A 9533-nucleotide genomic window follows, 5' to 3' on the forward strand; every position below is an offset into this window, starting at 1 on the left:
TACGCCTAAGGGCGGTTATACCGGCTTTACAGATACAGAAGCTGGTGTGTTACGCTGAAGGGCGGTTATACCGGCTATACAGATACAGATTGATCCAGTGAATTATTCTGCACCAGACGTTAAGTGGCACGCTCTATGATTCCGGGTGTTATGTGGATTAGCACCCCTTCCATCCTTTCCTCTGTACTTAGGCCATGTTGATTTAATTATATGGATGACATCCTCCGGGAACCCCAAAACCGATATGCGAGCGTGCAAATAAAAAAAGTTTGGCCAAAAAAAGTTGCTTGTCATTATGAAATCTACGTACGTAGTTTTGAAGGTTGATCAAATGACACAGAGTATGGTTTGTCGAATAATTTAGTCTTTAAATTAATTTCTATACATTTTCGTGTTTTTTTTTCGTTTGATTTTGGCCTTCTACGACGTTTTCCAATGTTTGTTTTCAACCTACGTTATATATTTGCTCATTTTGCAACTGTTTTGTACGATTTACAGTATGGTTGAAAACTCTTTTTTGTGTTGGAAACGCCCGAAAATTCATGCGCGCGCGGATGTCATCCATACAATCAAATCAACATGGCCTTAATTACCAGATGCCAGTTTCACGTATCAGCCACTTCTCTTTGACGTCATCAAGGGGCTGTATAGCCTACTCGTCTTATCGTTTCACTTCTTCTTGAGTGAAGCCACTAGAGGACATCTAAAGAACAACGAAGAAGACCCATCTTCGGGCCAAGTGGCTGGTCTGTATCAAGATGGGATCCTTCAAGATGCCAGAGGCTGTCGTGATGACTTAGATGTAGGGGTTGAAGTAATGAAAGGCTTCGCTAAGGGTCCTCTCAATGTAATCATAAGTAGCTGCTTCTTCTGTACACATTTCAGAATGTTTCAAGTCTAAAACTTTAGTAAAAAAAATGAAGGGCTCTTGATCGCAAATGTGCTGATGTTGACACATCGGCGCACCAAATCCGTAGGGTGTTTTTGGCACCCAGTTAGACAATTAGCCTAAGAGGCTCGGTGGACGTCACTCCACCGTATAGGTGGGGAAGTCGTGTAAAGTTTCTTTCCTAAGGGCACAACGTCGGGCCACGGTGAGTATCGAACCCGGGACCTCTCGGTTCCGAGTCCAACGCTCTAACCGTTGCGCCAAAACTTTATTCAACTTCAAGAGAACACTGATTAATAAGCGTGCGAAATATTAATATTCCCTCGTGTTTGAACACGGCGATATTACAGCGAACATGAAATTACCAATCTCGTGTAATTGTCTTGAAAAATATGAGCGCTGGACTTTTTAATGATATAATAATTACTTGTCGTGCGGGGGAGATTAGAGCACCACTGTTTCTGCTCCAAAATACCATGCTGTTTGCGTAGTGCGCTAATGCATCATGTGCACTCTGGGGCACGCGGTAAATGTGTTTTAAATGATTACGAGCACATTTCTCTCATCCCCGTTGATGTTTGTGCTCTACAGGATCTCTCCTCGCACATGTTCCCAAAGGGGTGACGGAAGGGAGAGGTTTATTGGCGGGTCCTAATGCATAATGCAGCCGCCTGCCTATCCCTTTGGTCCCGGGCATCGCAATCAATCCAACACAAGTGGTATGAAGCCGCGTTATTGATGTTTTGTCTCGGCTGAAAATCCCACATCGATCGAGCGGAGGATTTGCGATTGCTTCCCCCGTAGCTCCCTACCTGTCTCCCCGCCTAGGCCCTGCCACTTCAGTGGTTAAGTAGAAAATAAGAAGCGGAATCATTTTCGTACTCCGTGAGTGAGACATCTTCTCCAGGAGCACGAGTGCCCCCCGTCTTTTTTTATATTGCATCACGCTGCTGCCATACCCTCCTGAACTCCTGACGTGAATAGGCATTGATTCCGTACGAGCTCGGAGCAGCGGCAACCTTCGAGGCCGCACTAACCTATTCATACGGCTGTCAGGAGAAGGTCTGATGGGAGTTTTAAGAGATTGATGGCGGAACGGGAAGGATGGGGAATGGTTTTTCGTTGTGTTTGAAGGGCGAGAGGTCCGGTTTTACGCTGACCCTCGCCACCTTTCTTCTTTGCTAAAGAGGAAAGAGCGGCGCGGCCGTACGCCTGTGGATACCCGGGAGCCCTTATTGGCGCCTGGCGTGGTCCCGTTTCCTCCGTGCCGTACCCCGCTAATGACCCTGCCGAAGCCATTAGAATTCCCAAAGTGTGATGCCATTACTACATCAGCTCACTCCCTCTCGTCTAGCCCGGATCGCTAATGAAGAATATTGTCCTTGCCGACGGATCACTCGGCAGATAGAATCACCTTCGCCGCTAATGAAACGTGTTTCTGCACGGGGTGTCATTTATCGTCATAGATCATGTCACCGGGACGCGGCCTGGACGCATCGCCCGGCCGAGTTACGTCCCGCCCCGCCCCCTTGAGGAGATCTCACCCGCCGGGTCTTCACGTATGCCGAAGGCGTCCCTGATTATGAACGGATACGGATAGAGTTCCTCCCCAGGCAACCATCTGAAAGATTCAATGGGCGCACCTCCTGACTTCTCCCTGACATAGCGCCCACATGTCCTTTTATTCCGCGTTGTATTGGGAATTACGTTTTCTTATCAAAGCACCTTGCCTCTACTCTAGAAGTCAGAAAGTTCATGAATTATCCGGAGGTTTTTCGCGGTCAAACAAGTGAGAGAAAAAACAACGATACGAAGGCTCTGGAGCACCTGTCACACAACTATGAAAGAGGTGCTATAAGCTAGTGTCACGGAAATGAAAAGAAACCTACAGTGGGTCTCACTGGAAGACAGAAGAAAAATGTCCAGACTGTGCATGATGTACAAAATGACTAATAAACTGGTGGACGTCCCAACTACTAAATACCTAATACCAGCCCAGAAGAGAACAAGAAATAGTCATGCCTTCAAGTACCAGAGTTATCAACCAAGAATCGAGGTCTTCAAAAACTCCCCAGAACTATCGTAGACTGGAACTCGTTGCCACCAAGCACAATTGAGGCATCATCACCAGAAAGCCTTAAACAATTTTAACTTTAAATGTGCAAAGATTGAGTGTAACAAGTTGTTCAGTGTGATATAGCTAGCTGCCGCCGCGCCGCGTGCCTGCGAAGCTGGTGTGTTACGCCGAAGGGCGGTTATACCGGCTATACTAATACAGATACAGATACATTACAAAAACAGACCCGCAGAACTACCAATAAACTACAAGTCTATTGAATGGAAGAACGAAACGGCCAACAAAATAAAAGAGTGGGCGAATCGCAATGACCAGTTGAGTGTGTCACGATCGTGGCTTTACAATTAACATTTTCCGCCGTTCTGCCGTGAGTCATCGTGACTGGATTATATCACACGGCACGACTCGAGTATTAGGCCACATCAAGTAAATTCTATGGCTGACATCCGCTGCAACACTCAAAATCTAATGCGATAGGGTGAAAAAAACAAGGCTGGCCAAATAACAAGGTTCCTACATTATCAAATTTTGACATCATAAACCTTGTTCAACAAGAAATGATATCTATATTGTGCTATAGTGGCACGACTCGAGTATTAGGCCACATCAAGTAAATATTATGGCTGACATCCTCGGTAGACTCCAAATCTAATGCGATAGGGTGAAAAAAGCAAGGCGGGCCAAAAAAACAAGGTTCCTACATTCTCAAATTTTGACATTATAAACCATGTTCAACAAGAAATGATATCTATATTGTGTTTACTGCCAACTATTACAACATCCATTTGTCACTGAAAATAAAAGTTTTCAATCATTGTACAAATGGTTTTGATTCAGAGAACATCACATTTAAAAGGAATAAAATAAATGCATCAGAGTAAAAGACAAAACAATAAATCAGAGCCTTGTCTTGTCCCCTCTCTTCATATTTATCTGCCAGCCACCTTCCGGCATGGCAACAGACATCTTTCCCCCATTTTCGGCATGTTGACCACTTTCAGAGGGCAACAAAATTTCTTTTTTTTTTTTAAATCAGGACAAAATTAATGCGCTCGCTGATGTCATCCATACAAATTACTTGCTGTGGCCATATCAGTAATTGCAGCGACTTAAAGCGGCAGGATACATGGTGCAGAGGCTGTTCCGACCGCGTCACGACCCAGAAAATTACTGCCACTTACTCTGTCAGCACTCATTTCTGGTGGATACAGTTACCAACAAACACATGGCCGCTGACAGGTATGGGACATCTACAGGAAGTCTGGAAACACTCTATAACACGCTATGTGTAATGTGGCGTCAGGTGGCGTAGTGGTAGATCATTCGACTGTGAACCGGGAGACCCGGGTTCGATCCCAAGTCGTACCCGAGACATGTCTGGACATACGCCCGACGTTGTACCCTTGGGAAAGGCACTTTACACGACTTTCCTCACTCCACCCAGGTGTGAATGGGTACCTAACTTCGGTTGGCCCTTGGGAAAGGCACTTTACACGACTTTCCTCACTCCACCCAATGGGTATTGAATGGGTACCTAACTTCGGTTGGAGGAAGCCGTATTGAAGTCACCTTGTGGCAACGAATGGCAGTCGCACAGACCCTTGCGGCAGTTCCACAAAAAATGTGGAACAAATATGTATCATGTTATGTATTATCGTTATTATATGATGTATTATTATGTGTATTATTACCATTTGTATCATCTGATTGTAAACCCTGCATCAATTCAGCACTATAAGGCTGATGTTTGGCCAATAAACCATTTATTATTATTATTATCATTATTATTATAACGTCATTGTCATTGAGAATCACAAACATTAAGTCCCTGTCATACATAAATACCATGCACTGACAGATGCACTTTATTTGTTATTGCCCTCATGATAGCACCGAAAGGGATACATTATTTGGAATGGTCACCAAAATGTTCCCTAGCTTTATTCACCTTCCCAGCCTACAAAAAAACTGCATTTCTATTAACACCTCCCAATTCATACATCTCGCAAAATGTCGGCCATTTCATACTCCACTGCACACGGAAAAGAAATCAAACCCAATAATAACTATATTCAAAGTAGCATTAGCATTACTCATGATCATTTGTACTGTTTAGTTTGTTATCATGTTCTTGCAATTAGCCCTCGGGCATGAATTTGCAATAAACTTTCAATATGTAGGCGAATATGGGACCCCGAACACTAGCCGAACTCCTCCCAACCATGGAAAGATCGGCTTCTGGTCGTTTGCACAAGCCAAATGTTTCAAACTGTCTAAAACACTCAAGTTTGGACGGGATGTGCCACCATAGTTGGCTGACGCTTGGCTGGTGTTCGGGAGTAGGTTGGGATGTGATTGGCAGTAAAAATTGACTCAAATTTAACTCAAATTCGATTCCTACATCTGGCCAGACTGATCCCGACGTTCGACCAACCTTGGTCGGTTGGTGTTCGGGAGAAGGTTCTGAATGTGTGACGGAGGTTTCAGCAATGCTAACATTGAACGTCTGCAAGCGTTTCACAGTAAGCATAATACAAACAGTTCGGAAGCACTGCACTACAGTACCAAGAACAGAGATACGAAGGTTACAATTATCATATATATGTGACCGGTTCTGTGGTGGAAAGGCCAAACGTACTTCTCAGATTTGATACAAATACCACCAGACTCACTGTGCCAAAATGTGCCAAAACAGTTCATTTCGTCTTCAAGCAAAACGATTCAAGCAATAACGAAAACCGTCTGTGACAAATAAGTTTATACAGATACTATGATTCAATTATTGATATGACCTATAACAGTGTAATTCAATCATATTCTGACTGGATTTGCGTCAATCTGATGTATAATTTCAGCATCTTCATTAATATAGGACTTACGTAACACAAAAAAGAACAGAATAAAGAAAGAGAAGCTATACTTTTTAAACATTAGGCCATGTTGATTTCATTATATGGATGACATCCGCGTGTATGAATTTTCGCCTGTTTACAAAAGTTTTTGACCATACTGTAAATCGTACAAAGCAGCTGCAAAATGAGCAAATATATATCGTCATGTATGCCGTAAATTGAATAATAAAAACAATAGTAATATCGTAGAATGTCATAATCAATTCCAAAGGAAGGAAGAAATGTGAAGAAATGAAAATGAAGAGTCTATTAATATTATTCACCATCCATACGCCGTCATAATTTGTTCAACCTACATGACAACGTAGATTTCATAATGAATGCAACATTTTTTGCCAAATGTTTTAATTTGCACGTGAAAAAATTGTTTGGTAAAACCAGTTTTGGGTTCCCAGAGGATGTCATCTATATACTCAAATCAACATGGCCTTATAAAGATATACATAACAACGCTAGCTGCCAGCTGTCAAGGAGGTCATGTATCGAAAAAACAGCGGAGATACCTGACATAGACGTGTTTGATTTGATATGATAATTTGATTACATTTGATCATTGTTACATGTTTTTAAGTTCAACTTATTTCATTGTTAACTGTTGTTTATTCTGCTACATTGATTTGATTTTTGTTGTTAATATTACAGGCTATATTCTGTTTTGAACTGATTCTGTTTTATGTTATGTTGCTAAAGCCCATTGGTGGCATAATTATGTTTACCGAAGGAAAACATATTGTTTTTACTCAGTTTCTTCCTCTTCTTCTCAAAACAGTGACCTCTGACCTGGCTAATGTCCTGATTTGTTGACGTCTGTCACCATGGTAACTGGTGTTGGGTAACACAATGTTGCAATTTCATATTAGGAGGGATTTAGACTCCTGTCACCATATACACATGAATGCGTTTTCAAGAGTAAGAATTAACAGAGTAGACCACATGCGAAGGTAAACATTATGCAGTTGCTTTGTAAATCTTACTTTTCTAGTTTTAAATAATGATCAATACATTAGCAAGAACCATTGAATTCCACATTCAGTAGTACCATGTAGTACTCACAGGAGAAAAAACGCGAATCAGAAGTCAGAATGAAGGTCTGCTAAAGAAGATGAGTGGTTTCTTGCGCGACGGTATTTTGCAGACGACAGAGACAAATGTACGGTGTTCCCCGGAGTAATCATAGTCTGTACAGCATGTATTACAAGAGGGCAGTAGCGAGGAGTATTCGTCCAAGTGCTTGTCACGTAACGAGGTACCTGATACGAAACGTAAATGTCAGGGATAATTTTCGCAGCTTCTAATTTAGCATCGCTTTACCTCACTTCTTCATCTATTATGGATGCCATTTCCAATGTGTTTGCCATCTATTACTGTAGCCGTATTAAATATAACTGCCGCACCCGCCAGATGTGCTGCGAAATCTAATAAACATCGATTGGACAAAAGTTATATCGTGAGGAATTACGCCGGGCGGATGTCGTTGGCAATGGCAGCGTGTGCCGCTTCGGCAGTAAAGAGAGTCGTTTGCTTTTCTCTTGAGTACCAGAAATGTGGTCGTTCTCCGATTTCACCCCCGACCCCTACGTGAAATATCTGGCCAGGTCTCGTATGATGGTCCAACAAAAGCTGACATGACAAAGGGCAGCAGTTTCATTTCACACCCGGTATAGTTAGATCATTCGCCCGATGGCACCCCCGTGGCTTGGGCGACCTCCGTGGGTCAAAAAGTCTGAAGCGATCCAATAGGGCTGAACAAAACCATATTATATGCGTACCCACCCCTGTTGTGGCATGCCATCAATAACACCCCGTTAGTGTATTGTAATGTGCCACATCTCCCGTAGCCTGGGGTGAATACCCGCCGAGCAAGCTGAAAGGGAGTTCTTGACGACGAAAAGCTGACTGAAGTACCTTTCAGTATATCAGAATCTCATACATCTACAGGGAGTATTGAAACTACGCTGAACACAATGTCTTCTTCAGTCAGCCGGTTAGTTTTACATCAAATGGAGGTTCTGTTACTCTCCAAGCAGAGGTTGTGGGGGAATGATCGTTACCTTTTTATATATGGCCGTTTTTTGGGGGGGTCGGTACCCCGTCGGTGGCTGGCAACCTTCTCTGGCTAATGGATACTGCCTGGCCAATTTGATACTGTCACCGAGAGGGATGTGCTTGGAGATTAGTTCTGTATGCTAAAAAACACAACTGACTCTGCCGACAGCACAAGATAGCATTAAAAAACAAATTAGGAAAACATGAGACATATTCCCTTTTTTTCTCTTTCTTGTAGTCTGTATAATCTTACAAAAAAAGGACTCAATTCCTGTAAAAATTGTATACATGTGTGTGTGGCAATGATAATCACTCATGCAGTCATGTATTTTGAAAAAGCGTTTGCAGGACATTTCGAGGAAAATATTTGCATCCTCTGTAGTCATCAAGCAGATCCATGAGCTCATCCTAATTTATTATTAATTACAGGATAACCACGCCCCAGTAGGGTCACATGCGTCGTCCTTGACAAAACGTTTCTTCGCCTTATCCCGCCTGATGGTGCTAATACGTCTTCCTCAATGGGGTCATTCATCACTGATATGGCCGTATAATAAGGTAGTTGGATAGGAATTATAGCTTGTGGGATTATGACACGGTGGAGTTATTTATCTTGATTACGTGTGCAGTCGGACAGAGCTCTACATGTACTTGTATATACTTTGTGCTAAAAAGCACAACTGACTCTGCCGACAGGATTGTATTAAAACAAATTAGGAAAATATGAGAGGCATTTCTCTTTTGTATTTTTTTTAGATCTTATAGTCTGTCTAATCTAGCTAAAAATAAACTCAATTCCTGCGAAAATTGTATATGTGTGTGGCAACGATAATCACTCACGCAGTCATGTATTTCTAAAAAGCGTTTGCAGGACATTTTGAGGAAAAGACTAATTTTTTCTAGGTCGACTGATGTTCTTGTGATTCAGTTATAATCACATAATGAATCTCTTGTGATTCAGTTATAATAGGTTGTATCTGGAATGTAATGTCAGCTAACAAGGATGTTTTGTTCCTTGGTTAAATCTTTTGGTTAAATCTTTTATTGCCGTTAATAAGTTCTACTTTTACAGACGACAGGGACTTTTGTATCGTCGTCTACAGCTAAAGATCTAACAAAGCTATTAGTAAATACATGTATGGATAACGTCATCCTACGTACAGAATATATGTATGTGGCAAATTACATACATAATATATATCAGTGGTAAAATAAAGATTTAACTATTCTCTAACATGTAGTCCATAAGATTGAGACATTCTTAAATGTATTTTTATATTTGACTACTGTATTGGTTATCTCGTTGAATTTATCTATACGATCTAACATATTGAAATAGTTCTGATTCGTCGCGCACATACTGTACAGTATTTTACATGTATTATATAATACGTCCAGTCACAGCTGACATTGAGAAGTTTGATACGGTTGGAGTTTATATTGCAAAGGCCTGCTTCATTTTTCCCAATTATGGTTTCACGTGGAAGGTTGCAAAGAGGGGCGTTACCAAGTCCCCTGGGAACCGTATCCATGCATTTTTACATACCTGTAAAAGGTTGATACCATGTCGGTCTGGTGAAGCAAAATTGCACGGTGCCCTCGTGTCCAC

At 41.9% G+C, this 9533-nt stretch overlaps 1 protein-coding gene across 1 annotated transcript in view; it reads right to left on the reverse strand.

Annotated features, from left to right (window-relative positions):
* Positions 1 to 9533, reverse strand: part of LOC109485415 (serine/arginine repetitive matrix protein 1-like) — an 87577-nt gene extending 78044 nt beyond the window's left edge. Inside the window, exon 1 of the mRNA XM_019789017.1 lies at positions 9471 to 9533. The gene's annotated coding sequence lies outside the window, so the exon portion shown is untranslated. The remainder of the gene's footprint in view (positions 1 to 9470) is intronic.

This window comes from Branchiostoma belcheri, unplaced genomic scaffold (genome assembly GCF_001625305.1).
Source record: "Branchiostoma belcheri isolate BF01 breed outbred unplaced genomic scaffold, Haploidv18h27 scaffold75, whole genome shotgun sequence".
NCBI classification, from domain to species: Eukaryota; Metazoa; Chordata; class Leptocardii; order Amphioxiformes; family Branchiostomatidae; genus Branchiostoma; species Branchiostoma belcheri.